This window comes from Sorex araneus, chromosome 1 (assembly GCF_027595985.1).
Source record: "Sorex araneus isolate mSorAra2 chromosome 1, mSorAra2.pri, whole genome shotgun sequence".
NCBI lineage: Eukaryota > Metazoa > Chordata > Mammalia > Eulipotyphla > Soricidae > Sorex > Sorex araneus.
The window spans coordinates 39,080,502-39,098,496 of record NC_073302.1 but is presented as its reverse complement, the minus strand read 5'-3'; the positions used below and the strand labels follow the sequence as shown (position 1 = coordinate 39,098,496).

Here is a 17,995-nt window from a genome sequence, read left to right as displayed (position 1 = left end):
CACACACACTAAGGCGGACTCGGAACCGGCGGGCTGGCCCTGTGCGCAACCCCGAGGGCTGCCTGGAGGAAGGACTGCGCTTTGTCGCGTCCCCGGGGTGGGGGTGGGGGTGGGGGTGGGGGGAGGCAGCACCGAGGCTGGCACGAGGGTCCGCTCGCTGATTGCGGGAGGACGCATGAATGGGCCCAAAGGCTGCCAAGCACACAGCTTCAGCGGGGCGGGCCGCGGGGGAACGGGGAAGGGAACAGCATCCGGCAGGGTACGCGTGGCCCCGTGCGAGCGTGAAACGGACTATTCTGGGTCGTTCCGTTCCTGGCTTTCATTTCAGTAGGGCGAGAGTCTGCGGGTCCGTTTCTGTGTATGATCTGTTTAGGGGAAAACAACAGCAGCAAAGCGACAAAGCCAGGGGCTGGGACTGCAGCAGTTCTCGGTGCTTAATACCTTAAAGACTGCCTGGGATAATCTCGAAAGCTTTGCCCGGGTGACCAGCTCCTCTTGGCCTCAGGAGACACTAACAGCCCCCTTTGAGGACGAATCTGGAGGCCAGCCACGGCCCTTGTCAGCTGACTCGGTGTGGCCCGTCAGCTTCGGGACAGGTGGGGGAATGAAGGCCTTCACTTGCGCTACTCTTTTCCTCCCTGCCCCAGACTGGAAGGATAGAGCTCTCGGACCTGACGTGACCGGAGACATCCTGTGGGTCCTAAATGCCGTTGTGGTATAATCGGGCCATCCGGATCATTTATATCGCAGGAAAATGGAGCCAGACAGATTACCACTCTGCAAACAGTGTCAGTAATAAACAGACCTTTTAAGGATGGTGCTCTTGAAGAGTAGAGAGGGAGAAGCCTGTTTTTGGTTAATTCTTTGGGAAATGACCTGAACAGATTTAGTTTCCAGGAGGCAAGGCAGGACTCTGAAAACAACAAAGCCATGTACACGCGTGCGCGTGCTCACACACACATTTTAAAAATTAAAAGAATAAGAGATAGCTCTGTGGGGGAAGTAGATGATATCACTAAGAGATGGGTGAAACAATGACTAGAAAGCCATGGGAGTTTTATAGGGTAAGAAGTCATTGCCTAACTAGTTGTGGCATTATTTTTAGTGGGACCCAGAGTATTGGTAAGTAAATACAATGACCTGAGTTTCTTAGGAGGCTCCTTGGAAATTAAGGAGTGGTCTGATAACGCAGAATGAAGAGAAATTCCGGATATTCTGTTACCTATGCCCCCTACTGCTGTGTGGCTCTAGGGTACCACGGTATAGTCTAGTCTCCCTATTAAGATCTCAATAACCCCAGAATAACACTGTGAATTTTTCATTTTTTTCTTCACTCCCAATAAAGTAAAATACAGATAAAATACAGTTTACCAAGTTAAATTTGAATTTCAGATAAAGCAGCAAGGGTGTGCTGTGTTTTTATTAGCTAAATCTGGCATCCCTAGTTCATAGAGAGGCTTATGTGTTCTATTTTCTCTCTGCATATTTAAGACAATAACTCACCCATTTATTCTGTTACTCATACACAGTGACTGAGCACCCTGTTAAAAGTCACTTGACTGAGATGTCTCACTGCATGTTTAGAGTAAGGACAAGCTCTATGGAAATAGTCTAGTTTCTCAGTGTTGAGGTTACCCAGAAAACACCCACTCAAACATTGGCATATGATACTGTAGCTCTATCAAATGAGTTGTCAACAAAATGAGCATATTTTTTTTTTAAATTTATTTATTTTTAATTAGAGAATCACCGTGAGGGTACAGTTACAGATTTATACACTTTTGTGCTCATACTTCCCTCATACAAAGTTTGGGAACCCATCCCTTCACCAGTGCCCATTCTCCATTACCCGTAAACCCAGCGTCCCTCCCACCCTCCCCAATCCCATCTCCCCCCCACCCCACCCTGCCACTGTGGCAAGGCATTCCCTTCTGTTTTCTCTCTCTAATTAGCTGTTGTGGTTTGCAATAAAGGTGTTGAGTGGCCGCTGTGCTCAGTCTCTAGCCCTCATTCAGCCCGCAACTCCCTTCCCCCACATGGCCTTCGACTGCAATGTAGTTGGTGATCGCTTCTCTGAGTTGACCTTTCCCCGGAACGTGAGGCCAGCCTCGAAGCCATGGAGTCAACCTCCTGGTACTTATTTCTACAGTTCTTGGGTGTTAGTCTCCCACTCTGTTATTCTATATACCATAGATGAGTGCAATCTTTCTATGAAAATGAGCATATTTTTAAGTGGCCAGATACCAACATCGCTCTGAGAGAGCTGCCTGGGATGATTCTAATAACCCATACTCGCCAAAATAATTATTGATAAAATATAAAGGCAGAAATCTAAGGATATTATTAAAGCATAGATAATGGCATGATTCAGTTTAATTTAACTACTTAAATATAACAATATAATTTACAATATAAATATAACAATGTACTCAACAATTCTTTTTAAAAACACAGAAAATTTACAAAAACAAACTTGTACCTGATATAAATCTCAACAAATTTCAGAAGATTCAAATCAAATATAGTATGTTATAGGTTCACTATGAGATTAAACTATAAATTTAAAAAAACTATAAAGCAATTATAATGAGATGCCTATAATGCTTCTATATATTTAGTAGTTTAAAACTGTAGCACTGTCGTCCGTTCATTGATTTGCTCGAGCGGGCACCAGTAACGTTTTCATTGTGAGACTTGTTGTTACTGATTTTGGCATATCAAATACACCGTGGGTAGCTTGCCAGGCTCTGCCATGCGGGCAGGATACTCTTGGTAGCTTGCCAGGCTCTCTGAGAGGGATGGAGGAGTCGAACCCGGGTCAGCCGTGGGCAAGGCAAATGTCCTACCTGCTGTGCTATCGTTCCAGTCCAGTTTAAAACTACAAGTACAAATTATGGTTCAAGGCAAATAGAATTTATAACAGAAATTTGAAAATGTTTTAATAGATTTACCAAATTATTACATATTAAATATATAATAAAACTATGCTTAAAAGGAGATTTATAGCATTTCTTATTTGGACCAAATGTTTAAAACATCTATTATGACTGCATTCAATGACAGAATAAGTAAGATGAACTTTAAAATAAATAAAAATTTAGAAATGGAAAATAAATCTGAAATTTTAAATTATCAAAATTTAACAGAATGAAGATAATGAAAGATGTAGGAGTCAGAGCAATAGCACTGTAGGGCAGTGCTAAATATTAGGGCATTTCCCTTGCATGCAGCTGACCCGAGTTCTATCCCTGGCACCCCATACAGTCCCCCAGGTCCACCAGAACTAATCCCTAATCCCAGAGCCAGAAATAAGTCCTGACCACTACCAGGCATTGCCCAAAACCCAAAAAAGGAAAGTATTTAGTAAATTTGAAAATAAAGTCTCTCTATCATTCCTCTCCCATATTTGATTTTTTTCAGACATCATCTTCCATGTAGGGTTTGTTTTCCTTTTGCAGAAGTCTTTTAAGTATTTCTTGGAGAACTGCTTTAGTGCTGATGAATTCCTCTTACTTTTTTGTCTGAAAAGCCCATTGATCCTCCTTCAAATCTGAGTGATAATGTTGTTACCTCGATAGAATATTCTTTGTTGAAGTCTTTTTCCACTTAGCATTTTGTATTTATCATGCCATTACCTTCAGGCCTGTAGAGTTTCTATGATTCTCTTAATGGATTTCCTTTTACATGTGACTCTGCTTTTACTGCATTTAGAATTTCTTTGATTTGTTGTTTTAGTTATATACTATGACACAGTATGCATCTCTTTGAAATTCTTTAAGCTGAATTTGGATGTCTAACTCTCACATTGGGGAACTTTTTAGCTAATACTTTTTTCAAATAAGAATTTTACTCCTTCCTTGGAGCTGGAGCGATAGCACAGCGGGTGGGGCGTTTGCCTTGCACGCGGCCGACCCGGGTTCTAATCCTAGCATCCCATATGGTCCCCCTGAGCTCCGCCAGGGGTAATTCCTGAGTGAAGAGCCAGGAGTGACCCCTGTGCATCGCCGGGTGTGACCCAAAAACAACAAAAAAAAAAGAATTTTATCCCTTCCTTGGGGCTGGAACGATAACACAGTGGGTAGGACATTTGCCTTGCATGCCACCGACCCAGGTTTGATTCCCAGCATCCCATATGTTAATTCCTGAGTGCATGAGCACCACCAGGAGTTAATTCCTGAGTGCATGAGCCAGGAGTAACCCCTGTGCATCGCCGGGTGTGAGCCAAAAAAAAAAAAAATTTACCCCTTCCTCTCCTAGAATTCCTGTGATATGAATGTTATTCATTTTAATACTATTCCACATAGTTCTTATGTTATCTTTATTATTTTTAAGTTGATCATTTTTTATTTGTTTTTTTGAATTATTTCTGCCACTCTATCTATGAGGTCACTGATCAGTTTTCAGCTTCTTCCATTCTGTTGAGTCCCTCTATCCCCCTTTCCCCTTTTTTTTCTGTTGTTATTGTTGATGATTATGATGTGATTATATGTGTGTTGGGTTGCACATCAGGTTGTGGTACTAGAACACTGTCACAGAGCTCACTAAGGTTTGGTATTCTTTACTTGTGCTTCCAAAGCTCATACTTTTAGTTGAGGCTCATAAATCTTCAAGTTTCATCCTTTTTTTAACTTATATTCAAATTTCCTTCCGTTTTGGGGGCCTTGTGGGGAAGTCACACCTGGTGGTGCTCAGGATCATTCCTGACTCTGTGCCCCAGAATCACTCCTAGTGGGGCTCAGGGACCATAAGGGATGCGGAGATTGAGCCCAGGTTGCCCGCATGGAATGTAAGCACACTACCTGCTGTATTATTAACTCCAGTCAAAAATATCTCTCCTTTTTAAGGCTAAGTAATTTTTTTGTATGATAAACCACATTCTGTTCATCCATTCTGGTTTGCTTTTCTGCATATTGTGAATAATGCTGTTATGTATATGGATATCCAAATTTCTGCTTTTAGTTCTTTTGAGTACCTAAAAATTAAATTGCTAAATTATGGAGTTATTTGTTTAACTCTTTTGAGGAACTGATATAACATTTCCATAGTGACTTATAAGAGTGTCAGTACTTTTTTATTTGTTTTAGGGCCACACCTGGAAGTACTCAGGGCTTACTTCTGTCTCTCCACTCAGGGATCACTCCTTGTAGGGTTTGGGAGACTAGGGTGCAAGGCAATACCCTATCCACTATTCTATCTCTCCGGGCCCACAAGTAATTTTTTTTTGGCTTTTTGGGCCATATCCGACGATGTGCAGGGGTTACTCCTGGCTTTGCACTCAGGAATTACTCCTGGAAGTGCTCGGGGGACCATATGGGATGCTGGGAATCGAACCCTGGTCAGCCACGTGCAAGGCAATTGCCCTACCCATTATACTATCGTTCCAGCCCCCCCACAAATAGTTTTTATTTTTTATTTTTTTAATTCCCTTGAAATTTTTTTCTCTATCAAAAAACCTGTATTTTTCTCCCTCCTTTCATTGTTGTTTACTCATTGTTTAATTTATCACTGTGACCTGATTGCACCTTACACTGAATGTGGTCCTCACACACTAGACCATGTTCACTGAGGTTTGTGTTCTGACTGAGGTTTCAATCCTACTAAGCCTAGCCCTGTTAGTTACAGGACTGTGCAGATGTTTGCTAGGGGTCACACTCTTAGTTGAGACATAGTTATGTTATACTCAGACATGTGTTCTCCAAGAGTTACCTGTCTTGACACTCAAAATATCTTTTTAGTTCTAGTGCTCTCTTAAGGTTTCAACCCTTTTTTTGTGTTACTCATACACTCCTGGCTGTGGTACCACTGGAACTTTCTCTAGCTTGTAGTGCTAGAGAGTACAGAGCAGAGCTACCAGAACTAAGCACCACAGCTGACAGGATAGTGCTTAGTTCATATGGGACACTGAGGATTTGGACTCGTCAACATATACTTGCAAAGCAGGTATTCCAAGTCGCTACTCTACTCCTCCTTTTTTTTTTTAATAATAGCCACCTGATGGATATGAAATAGTGTCTCATTGTGGTTTTTATTTGCATGACTAAACATATCGGGTATCTTTTCATGTACTTGTTAATATTTTGTCTTCTTTGGAAGGAAAAGATTTATCGAAATCTTTTTTGAAATAATCTTAGGTATTGTACCCAGGCCTTATACATACAAGGCAAGTCTTCTACCATTTGACTACATCTCTGGCTTATTAAAATATTTTGCTAATTGGGGGGCTGAGGTGATAGACTGACAGTGCTCAGGAGTCATTCCTCATGGTGCTATGGGACCATATGTAGTACCCTGGATCAAGTCAGGGTCAGCTGCATGCAAGGTAAGTACAATGTTCATACATATTGTACTATAGATATTTACATCTTAAGACTATTGAGTCTTTTTTTAAGACTATTGAGTCTTAATCCATTAACATAGGCTATATTTCCATTTTTTCTTCTTTAATTCGTTTCAGCGATATTTTGTAGTTTTCAGTACACACATGGTAAACTTTATTCTTAGTTTTTTATTCTTTTTGATGTCATAAGTAGAATTATTTTTCTTAATTTTACTTTCATAATACTAATTTAGTGAGTAGAAGCACAACTAATTTTTGTGTTATTTTGTGTCCTACAACTTGGGGCTGGGAAAATAACTCAGTGGTCCGGGACCCATGCTTTGCATGCAACAAGTCCCAGGGTAAACCCTAGTATGACATAGCCCTGAGCACTTCCACGTGTGGCCCTGGAGATTCCCAGGGACCCTAACACTACAGGACCCAGGAGGCTTTCTGTCCTCTGTCCCTATCATTGATCTACATTGGTCAAGTATTGATGGGGGTAGCTTCCTGGGTCCCCAGAGCACTACTTGGGAGCTCCACCACACACACAAAAAAACAATTTTGCTGCATTCATTTATTAATTATTATAGGTTTAGGGGACGATTTTTTACAGTTTTCTAAATGTAAGACCCTGTAAGGACCAGAGACTTAGTACAATGGCTAAGGTGCTCACTGTGCATGATCCTAGCTTGATCCCCAGCATCACATGTGGTCCCCTGAGCACTGCAAGGGGTCACTTCTAAGCACAGAGTCAGAAATAGTCACTCTAAGTGTTACCCCAAAACAAAATAAAAGTTTATACATTTTATAAGACTGTAGCTGCCATAGATAGTTATTCTTCTGATGAATCTGGGCAAAGTCACTGGAAATTCCTCTGGAAAAAGAGTCATTCTAGATGAACATTTGTGACACATGGGAGGCAGTTATAAACAGCATCATTAACAGGAATTTAGGAGAAGTTGACTTCACCTTTCATGGACTTTGAAGGCTTCAAGACTTCAGTGGAAGAAGTTACCTCAGACATGGTTGAAATTGCAAGAGAACTAAAATGAGAAATGAAACCCAAAGATGAGACTGGATTTCTTTAAAGCAACCTCATATTAAGGAATTGTTTCTAATAGATGCATTAAAAGCAGTTGTTTCTGGAGGTGGAATCTACTTTTTGTGAAGAAATTGTCAAACTTGTGAAATAACAACAGAATTTAGAATATTATAGAAACATAGTTGATAAAGCAGTGATAGGATTGAAAGGATTAATTCTAATGTTGGAGGTTTGCCTGTGGATATAATGCTATTATAGCATCACATGCTACTTTCGTGAAAGGAAGAGTCAATCAGTGAGCAAACTTCATTATTTAAGAAATAGCCAGCTCTCACTGACCACTGTCAGCTATTCAGTCAACAGCCATTAACACTGAGGCAAGAGTCTACTGATAAAAAAAATATATATATAATTGCCCAAAGGCTCAGAATAATCAGAATTTTTTAGAAATAAAATATTTTTAATTAAGGTACATACATTTGTGGGACATAATGCTCGGTACACTTGACAGACTATGGTATAAATATGTTTCTTATAAGCACTGGGAAACCAAAAACTTTGTGTAACTTTGTTATAAAATTAATTTCATTGTAAGGACCTGGAACCAAACCCACAATGCCCTGAGGTATAAAAAACAATTTTAAAATAAAATGAGAGTAGTAAAAAATTTAAATTACCTGTAATCCTACCTTTCCATTTATTCAGTTTACATACATATATAAATGTAAATTGTAGCCTTAGATATACTTAGAATGTAATTTTTTTAATTTTTTTAAATTTTTTTTTATTAGTGAATCACTGTGAGGGTACAGTTACAGATTTATACATTTTTGTGCTCATGTTTCCCCCATACAAAGTTCGAGAACCCATCCCTTCACCAGTGCCCATTCTCCACCACCAGTAAACCCAGCATCCCTCCCACCCTCCCCAGTCCCATCTCCCCCCACCCCACACTGCCACTATGGCAGGGTATTCCCTTTTGTTCTCTCTCTCTGATTAGGTGTTGTGGTTTGCAATAAAGGTGTTGAGTGGCCATTGTGTTCAGTCTCTAGTCTACATTCAGCACGTGTCACCCTTCCCCCGTATGACCTCCGGCCACATTTTACTTGGTGTTCCCTTCTCTGAGTTGCCCAGGATGGGAGACCAGCCTCCAAGCTATGGAGACAGCCTCCTGGTACTTATTTCTACTATTCTTGGGTGTTAGACTCCTATTCTATTATTCTATATTACTTAGAATGTAACTGAGCACTAAAACTATTTATCACTCTGCAGTCTTTTAATTAGTATTACATTACAAGTACTTATCCAAATTACTAATTTAGTCTTCATGTTTTGTGGCTTAGTAGACTCTTTTCACTTAAAGTAACTTCACTGAGGACTGGAGTCTTAAGGTCAAAGAGCTGGAGTACATGCTTTGCATGCTGGAACCCCAAGTTTGATCCCTGGCACCACATGGTCTCTCAAGCACAAAGACAGATGTGCCCTCACAAAAAATACAACACCTTAACTTGTACCCTTATCTTCTCTAAAATTTTGTTGTTATTATAATGGTCCTGTGGTTCCCCCCAAACCCTGACAAGAATGATCCCTGAACACAGAGCCACGACTAAACCCTGAGCACCACTGGGTATAGCCCAAAAGCCAAAAACAAAACAAAATATATTTATTTATGATTTATTATCAGTGAATATTTTATTTATATACTTTTCAGGGGACCAGGCAGCCACTGAGAAACACTTGGGTGGCATTCCAGTGCAAGGACCCAAGGATGCAATGCTCCTCAGACCCTGCAGTACCAGGGATTACCAATCGGGCCCTCCAGGGCTAAATCCAATGGTGTTCAGGAAGCCCTATGGTGCCAGAGATTGAAACTGGTTGGACGCATGCCTTGCTTGCACCCTAACCCCAGTACTATTTCTCCATCTATTTGGTTGTAATTTGTTCAGTCCCCCAGTTGAATTACATGAAGGCAGATGCCAGGTCTGTTTCATTCACATAGTACATGACTGGGTGCTTCTCAGCTACTGTTATTGACTGATTAATTTAGTCCTTGGGCAATCCACTGCTTCTGATGTTCTCCCAACAGATTCCTCCATACCTCTGTCTAAATCAGGCTAAGATGCCAACCCAGAGGGTTGTTGATATGCTGCTGGGTCAGCTATTAGACTCCTCAGACCCTGCCTTATTTGTGCGGGGCCCCAAAGACTTGGTGCCATTTAGACTGATTTTGGCAGTAAAGCTTGTCTGTGTTCTAGGATTTTAATTATAAATGGATTACTCTATTTCCTGTCCCAGGGGAACACGGGGGCTACAGTGGAAGGTCAGTGAGAGACCAGTTACGCTTTCTCCACTGGAACCTCATACCTCTGCCCAGAGAGGGTTCCAATGTCATTGGCCAAGCAGGAAATTCCAAAACCTTTTCCTGAAACTTCAAACAGCTTGGGGAATCTCTCCAGCTGGAGTTGGAAAAACTCCCAGCTAGGAGAACCATCTCTTACATAACTTCATAATTGCCCTTTTTTAGGAAAAAAACAAACTCGCTCCAGTACTGCTGGACTTTGTGCAACACATCCTGCATTCTTTCCTGGCTGCTCAGCATTCCTATTGGATGCAGCCAGAAGGACAGATGTAAAGACCAGTGAGGTTAAGGGAGGAAACTCAAAGGAAGAGGGTGGGAGAGATGCCGATTCTGACCGGAACATACTGTTCTGGTTCTCAGGCTGAAACTTCCCCTAGCAGGAGAGAAAGTGGGGAGTGCTGGGTGTGACGGTTCTGGGAGAAAGAGGAGAACTTTCTAGGCAGACTTCCCCTGCACATTCCAAAAGCTGATCACAGTACCCCCCTTATTCTTTCAGTACCCTACACTCCAACAAAAAGGGCTAGAACTAGATGTGTAGAATAAATATGTTCATAGCTATCATGAGTCAAATATTGCTCAGGAGAAAGAACTTTTTATTTGTGGTACTAAGGGTTTAACCCTATCACTGTGTGACATCCCTGAACCCTGTAAAAATTTTTTTGGTGAAGAGACAATTCCACTTTAGCTCAATTCAGTGAATATTTTAAGCATCGATCAACCCAATCCTAGGCTAGGTTAAGTGACTGCAAAGGTAAACAAGACAGTCACAGTCCTCAACGTGCAGCCAAGAAGGGAAAATAAAATGTATGTAAATCCTTATAATACACTTCCTGACCTCATTGTCCTTTGGGTTTTATGTTATTGTTGTATTCTTTTAAAAAGGTGACCATCAAGTTAATACTCAGTGCAAGGTCCTTCCACAGACCATGCCTGGGACCACCAAACTACTGGTGTGATGCTCAGGAGACCATGTATTGCCAGGGATCAAACCTGGGTCCAGCTCATCTAGCTAGGCCCTTTGTTATCTCCCTATACCCTGCTCATACTGTTTGTTTTGTTGGAGGCGCAGAAGGGGAGGAGGCCACATCTAGTTGTGTTCAGGGGCTATTCCTATCTCTGTGCTCAAAAGTGATTTCTGATGATACTCAGAAGCTTTATGTGGTACCAGGGATGTGAACAGGATTACAGTCACTGCAGCCCCATACAAAGCAAGTGCCTTCAATTCTGTATCCCATCTCTCCTGACCCATGCTAAGATGTGTTTAGCTATGGTGTTCACCAGAGGTTGCACATCAGATTGTGGTACTTACACACTTGGCCATGGTGCTCTCCAAGGTTTGCACTCCTTTAGTTGTGATGATTCCTAGCTGCTGCTCACTGGGGGTTACACTCTTTCATAGGTGCACATGTTTTCATTGTGCTCATCAGAGGTGACTAAAGTGCTTGACAGGGGTCACATGTTCTGGCCATGATGCTGGCACATTTTCTTGGGTTTTTTTTCCTTATTTATTTTTTAATTTTACCCTTACACTTCAGATAAATGCTTTGTGGTTTACAAAGGTTCATGATTTGTTATAGGCATTTAGTATTCCAACACCAATTCCACTACCATTACACCTTCCTTCCACTATTGTCTCCAATTTTCCCAACCACCCCTTAAGCCTGCCCTCATAGTAGGCACCCAATAATTTATTTTATATTGCTTGTTATCAATAATTTCCTAATAGAATGATAAAAAGAAATGTTTCCTTAGAAGAAAGTTAGTGAAGATTTTTTCTATCTCACCAAGGAGCCATTAAGTCCTGTTTGTATAAGAGATTACTAAAATGTTATTACAGGTTAAGCCTTCTGTGTTTACATTTTGTTAATCAAGATTGGTTGCCTCTACATTACATCCCATCCAATCTGGTGTGCTACTCCTGGTTTATCAGTGTTGTAGAGTTTAAGATGTAACTCTAAGAAGTCCAAAATTTTTAACAGAGTGATATAGCTGGAGTTAAATTTTTAACTGGGTGTCAGCTTTGGAGAATGTGTGTAACTACTGGAGCTTCTGGAAGTACAGGGAGATGGGGGGAGGTAATCTATCCTCAATTCCATGAAACCTAGAGATTTCTTCACAAAACCCAAATACCTGGGTTTTTTAATGGATTGGTTGAGGCTGGTCCTGAGCAGTGAAGTCTAGCTGGGAACATGGCAGAAAAGGGGGCTGCTTAGAACCTTAGGAAGTGTAGTTTAGTCAAAATTCTTACAAAATGGTCTGGGGATATAACTCAGAATGTAGCTCATTGTCTTGCGTATGTGAGGTTCTGAGTTCAGTACCTGATGTCACCAAAAAAAAAAAAATTGGCATTGATTACACAAAGATATATATAGTACTATTGGAAAGAGAATTTTTTGATCCAGTAGACAGAAATTTTGGGGGGAGTGAACTTTAAGCCACATTCAGTGGTGCTCAGGGCTTAACTTGGCTCTGCACTCAGAAATCACTCATGTAGGGCTCTGGGGACCATAATACTCTGGGATCCTAAGGGTCAAACCCAGGTTAACTGCATGTAAGCCAAGGGCTCTACCTGCTGTCTTCTCTTCAGCCCCCCCAGTAGACAGATTTAACATGTTAAAAGTTCTATTTAATTATTTTTGGTTTGGGGACCATGCTCATCAGTGTCCCAGGGGTTATCCCCAAAGAGATATATGAGTAACCATCTGGTGCCAGGTTCTAAGTCTAAGTGGAGTCCTCACTCCAGCCCATGAGCCACCTTTCAGCTCTTTTTTTAATGCTTGTTTGTGGTTTGGACACCATACCCAGAGGCTGTCAGGCATTATTCCCAGCTCTGTGCTAAGTTACTTCTGGAGATGCTGGGTTCCTGGCTTGCAAAGCTGGTGCTTAGCCCATTGAGCTCTCTATGTGGTGCTGGGATTGAGCTGGAATCCATCATATGCAGAGCAAGAGCTTAACCCCCTATACTAGCTCTTCGGCCCCACCTCCATTTATTCTTATGAACAAGCACTCACTCAAATAAGATTCCAGCATAAATGTGACTCTAACTTTCGATTTTTTTTTTTTTTTTTTTTGCTTTTTGGGTCACACCCAGCGATGCTCAGGGGTTACTCCTGGCTTTGCACTCAGGAATTACTCCTGGCGGTGCTTGGGGGACCATATGGGATGCCGGGGATCGAACCCGGGTCGGCCGCGTGCAAGGCAAACGCCCTGCCCGCTGTGCTATCGCTCCGGCCCCTCTAACTTTCGATTTAACATGAACAACTACCACACAAAATTGCCATGTTTTTAATTCTAAGCACCGTATTCATTAGTATTCAGTCTGTATAGCTGCTATTTAGAACAGAGATTAACTACAGCCTACACTAAGATATTTGCTTACTGTTTTTCTTGACTGAGGATATCGGTTATGTATTATAATGGAATGACCAAGTGCTTTAGAGTGAATCAAACAATAGTTCCAAGCCCAACTCCCCTATTTTCTGCCTTTGTAGTCTTGGTTAAAGTTACCTCTATGAAAGCCTCTGTTTTCTCACTTTGCAAAGTGGGGATAATAATATCTACTTTGTAGACTCATTCTGAATATTTGAATGGTATTTTTTCACAAACATCAAACACAGTGTGTAGGCAATAGGAATAGTTGTTATAAGTCTTAGCCTTTAGTTTATGGTACATGGGAAGGCATAATTCCATTTGCTCCTGACCTGTTGCACAGTGTTCTTAGGTTACTTTCAAAGCAATTTGATTCCTATTTACAAAGATTATCTGTTTGTAATAGAATCTAGCAAGTGTGAAAAATTGGGGGCTGGAGTGATAGTACAGCAAGTATTTGCCTTGCACTCAGCTGATCGTGTTCAATCCCCTGCATCCCATATGGTTCCCCAAGCACCACTAGCAGTGATTTCTGAGTGCAGAGCCAGGAGTAACTTCTGAGCATTGCTGAGTGTGGCCCCCCAAGCAAAAAAAAAAAAAAAAGTGTGACAAATTTATGTCAGTTTTTGGACAAAATGAGTTCACCCCCACCTCACACATTTCATCAATATTAACTGTTTGGAACCTCTCTGACTGTTGACTTTTTTCTTCATCTCTACAACCAGGCCTCAGATGAAGAGAAGGAGAAAGGGAGTCAGGACCTGCGTCTATTCAAGTGTGGGTTTCCAAACCTGTTAGCAGAGAGATGCAAGGTCTTGTCGAGGCTTGGATAGTGTTATTAAACAGACATAGAAAGATAGACTTTTTATAGCCCTGTCTGCACTCCAGAATGATAATGCAATGAGTTAAATTCCATGGATGTTTTTGAAATGCTTTATATCAGAGGAACTAGCCAGTCTGTCAACTGTAATACAAATAACCTCAGAATTCTTTCTTCACATTCCTCAGTGGCTCCTTAGAGGGGAGCTGCCTCTAAGATACATCTCTCACCCTGTGGGAAGAGGAAAGAGGGTTTTATCAGAAAACAATCCCAGCAGTGCCTGAATTTAAGATATAGACCTTCAATAGAAAGGCCTTTAATGTCTGTCTAGCGATCAACAAAGCATGGTTCCTCCAAGGGTCATTTTATACAGCCCACAAACCGAGACTAATTCTTACATTTCTAAAGCCAGCTGTATATAAAGAATTTGTGAGCCACGAAACCTCAATATTTACTAGCTAGTTGTTGGCAGATAGAGCTTGCTAAATGGAGGGTGGGTTTTACCAGAGGCTACGAGATGTTGAAACATCTGTTTGGATCCCAGGGTAGGCACACACAGAAAAAGAGGTGTCAGCATCAGTGAAGAATAGGTTTCTATTTTTTTAAGAGCTCTGGAGACCTGGCAGAATAACCCCATGCTGAGGGATTTCTGAACTAGAAAGAGTGAGGCTTGTGTTGGCTTTAGAATACAGCATTGCCTTTGTTCTGAACAGTGGAATCCATCCTTTCATTAATGCTGCTTTCTCAGCCCTTTAGGCTAAGTCTGGCTTATATGATCTGCTGCTGAATGCTGTGTCAGTAGGATGGAAGCATCAGATCTGTGTCTGAGGCCCAGTTAGAGGGAGAAACTGAGTTTGTAGATGGAGCAAAGAGAGTTGAATGGAGGTTGTCTTTTTGTTTACATATTTCTACATTAGTGGGAAGTACCAACTAACTAGTTAATTCATTGATTAATATCTAAGTCATTGGCTTCCTAACCATTTTAATTGTTTCCTATATCACACCTCCAGGCACAGACCAGGCCATCTTCTCAAGGTGGCCATGGAGACTGAGAAGGAAAAAGTCAGCAGACCAGGGCTCTCTACCTATATGCTTGGATGTCAGCATCAGTGAAGAATAGATTTCTCTTTTTTATTTCTATTTTATTTTATTTTATTGTATATTTCTTGAATACTTTGGTCCAAAGAATTTACAACATTTACAGCTCCTTGTCATTCTGATTGTCCTTGGCACAACACCAGAAGTTGGATATAGTTAGCCCTTTCCCCAGATGTAAAGGTGGAGCTTGAGAGGCTAGGTACCCTGCCCCTAACTGACCCAGCAAGTCAGAAGAAAAGCTGAGAATGAAAGCAGTGTTCTCTCCTTGGGCATCCTGCCACAGTCTCGGTCATGGATAGGTTCCAGAGAGAACTGAGATCCATCCCTGTATCTCTCTAGTCATCAAATATGGTTGTTTCTGAGGCTGCATTGTTGTTTTGATGACCAGGCGGATAAGCCCTGAAGGCTGAGAAAAATGGATGAAATGAGTGGTTCTCTAGCCTCATTTCTTGCCAGCACACTGGCACATCAAGACATTGATATGCTGTGTCCCTGGTGATGGTTCTGAGTCAGCCATAGGCAGGAGTCACTGTTAGTGTGCGCTTGGCACTTGGCTGCTCTCTCTGCACTTCAGCATTCCTACCTGGTGTGTGGTACATTGTTATCATTCCACAGCAGGCTGCTGTGTGCGTGGTCCTTCTACAAGCCAGCCTTCGTCTATTTACATCAGTTGTCCAGCTGTCAGCCATCACACACTTCTGTCTGCCTGATAAGACAAGATGAAATCTTTGTGAGGAGCAATTTTGGGGGGAGCTGAGGTGGAGGTCTAATGAGTAGATCTAGGGGCCAAAGTAGAAGGTCCCTGTGACTTTCAGTTCTAGGCCAAGGGGATAAAGAAGCTTTTATTCGAGATCTTTTAGCTCCTGGCCAGATAGGAACTGGTTTCTTGGTGTTTCTATTCTATTGAGTCATGTCTATAAAAGGAAGTCTGGGCAAATAAATTTTCAAGGGATTTTATAGATATGGGGAGGGGGAACCCTAAAAAAAACACTATCCAAATCAAGAACCCACCTGCAAGCCTTTGTTTCAGATATCCTATAAAATCTCCAGGGGAAATGGGTGGTGCACGGGAAGAAAATGTAGTACAGCAGGTAAGATGCTTGCTTTGCATGCAGCCAACCTTGATTCAATCCCAAGCACCATATATGGTCCCCTGACCCCCATCAGAAGTAATTTCTGAGAGAAGATCCAGGAGTAAGTCCTGAGCCTAGCCAGGTGTGCACTTCCTCCCCCTGACCCATTCCCCCCAATCTTCCTGGGTAGATTGTTTTCTTTTTCTTAAAGTGTCAGCCCTCACTGCACTATTGTAGGACTTCTTACTGATAGGCTGAGAGCCTAGTTATTTAAAGAATAGTCTTCCCTTGATTTTATTCAGAACATTTTAGTGCAGTTAATTTGTGTGTATATCTTTGTGTACATACTTCCAAAGCAATGTATTTGGTCTTTTGTTGAGGACCTGACTCAGAAGAATGCTATGAACCACAATCCTCAATTGAGGTTTACCTGGTCTCCAAGATTTAGGCCCAGACAGCTAGATATGTGACAGCTGTTTGTTTCCTTTCCCCTTCCCTATGAATATTTAATTGCTGCAACAGGACTTGCTTCCTACAGAAACAACCTGGAGAAGCCTGAAGATACTCCTATAGCAGGAAGCTGGCCTACATTTGGCCAGTAACCAGTAGAACTTGATACTGACGCCAGAGTGTAAAAATAAACACCTCCTACAGAGCTGTCTTAATCCACTGGCATCAGAGTTGCTATTATTAACCTATAGGCCTCACAAGCAGCTGTGATGGGCAGACAACAGCCTGGACAGAGCTATCCTGCCAGCTTGGGATCAGACTGTTTTCTTTCCAAGATCTACAGGGATCCGATCTGGGGCCCCAGGAGAAGCACCATCAGTCTGGGAGCATGTCCCACAACAGGTAATGCTAGAGGTGAATACATAGCTTTGGTTTGGGAGAGCGTTAGGCTTCTAGGATCAGCCTGATAGTCTAGAGTGACATGGGCACAAGGTGACTGATTCAGCTCTAGTGCAGTCACGGATAAAAGGAACATGACTCTTTCCATTTCCTTTGGCTCTTTTAAACAGGTTTTTGCTTGCTGGTTCCCCAGCTCTGGCGCCTTTAGGTTTTCTGAGAAAAGGACTTCATTTGTCATCTGCCAGAGTGAGGATGACTGAGCACTTAACTCTGTCACACTCTTTACATACAATGTTGTATTTAATCCTACTGCAGGCTTTTGAGGAAAAATGTCATGACAATTCTACAAATGAGGAAGCTGAAGTTGAATGAAGTTGAGTAACTTCCCCAAGATCCCAGCCTGCAAGTCACATGTCACATTTGAACCTATACCTGTAAGCACCAAGGTCCATACTCAGGTTTATTCCAGAACTTGTGCTCCTAGACTCAGGGCACCTGATTTTTAACTTTTTTTTTTTTTTTACATTTTGTGTCACACCCAGCGATGCTCAGGGGTTACTCCTGGCTCATGCACTCAGGAATTACCCCTGGCGGTGCTCAGGGGACCATATGGGATGCTGGGAATCGAACCCGGGTCGGCCTCGTGCAAGGCAAGTGCCCTACCCGCTGTGCTATTGCTCCAGCCCCTGATTTTTAACTTTTTGTTTAAGTAAACATCCGCTTACTGTCATTTTTTATCTCATAAACTAAAGCAAATACAATAACTGGGTACCCAGAAATGGTCTTGACTGTCACCTGGCAGTGCAGTAACCAAATATGGTGAGCTGGACTGGAAATCTCAGGAACTGTGAGCCTCTGCTGAGCATGAGACCAGACTAGACCCTAATTTCCTAAGGGAGCAAGGCTTTGACGGCCTCCTGCTAACACTGTAGAGAGGCTTGAATGAAAACATTTCCTTAAAGAGCCCCTAGGCTCTCTCTCCTCTTTCTCTTACCTCCCCCACCCTATCTTCACAGCTGGCTTGTGTAATTCAATCTAGATTCCTCTCGGAGCCTACTTCATGGTG

General features: G+C 42.0%; 1 protein-coding gene across 2 annotated transcripts in view; it reads left to right on the top strand.

Annotated features, from left to right (window-relative positions):
• RUSC2 (RUN and SH3 domain containing 2) overlaps window positions 1-17,995 on the top strand; it is a 67,697-nt gene that overhangs the window by 862 nt on the left and 48,840 nt on the right. The window lies entirely within an intron of this gene.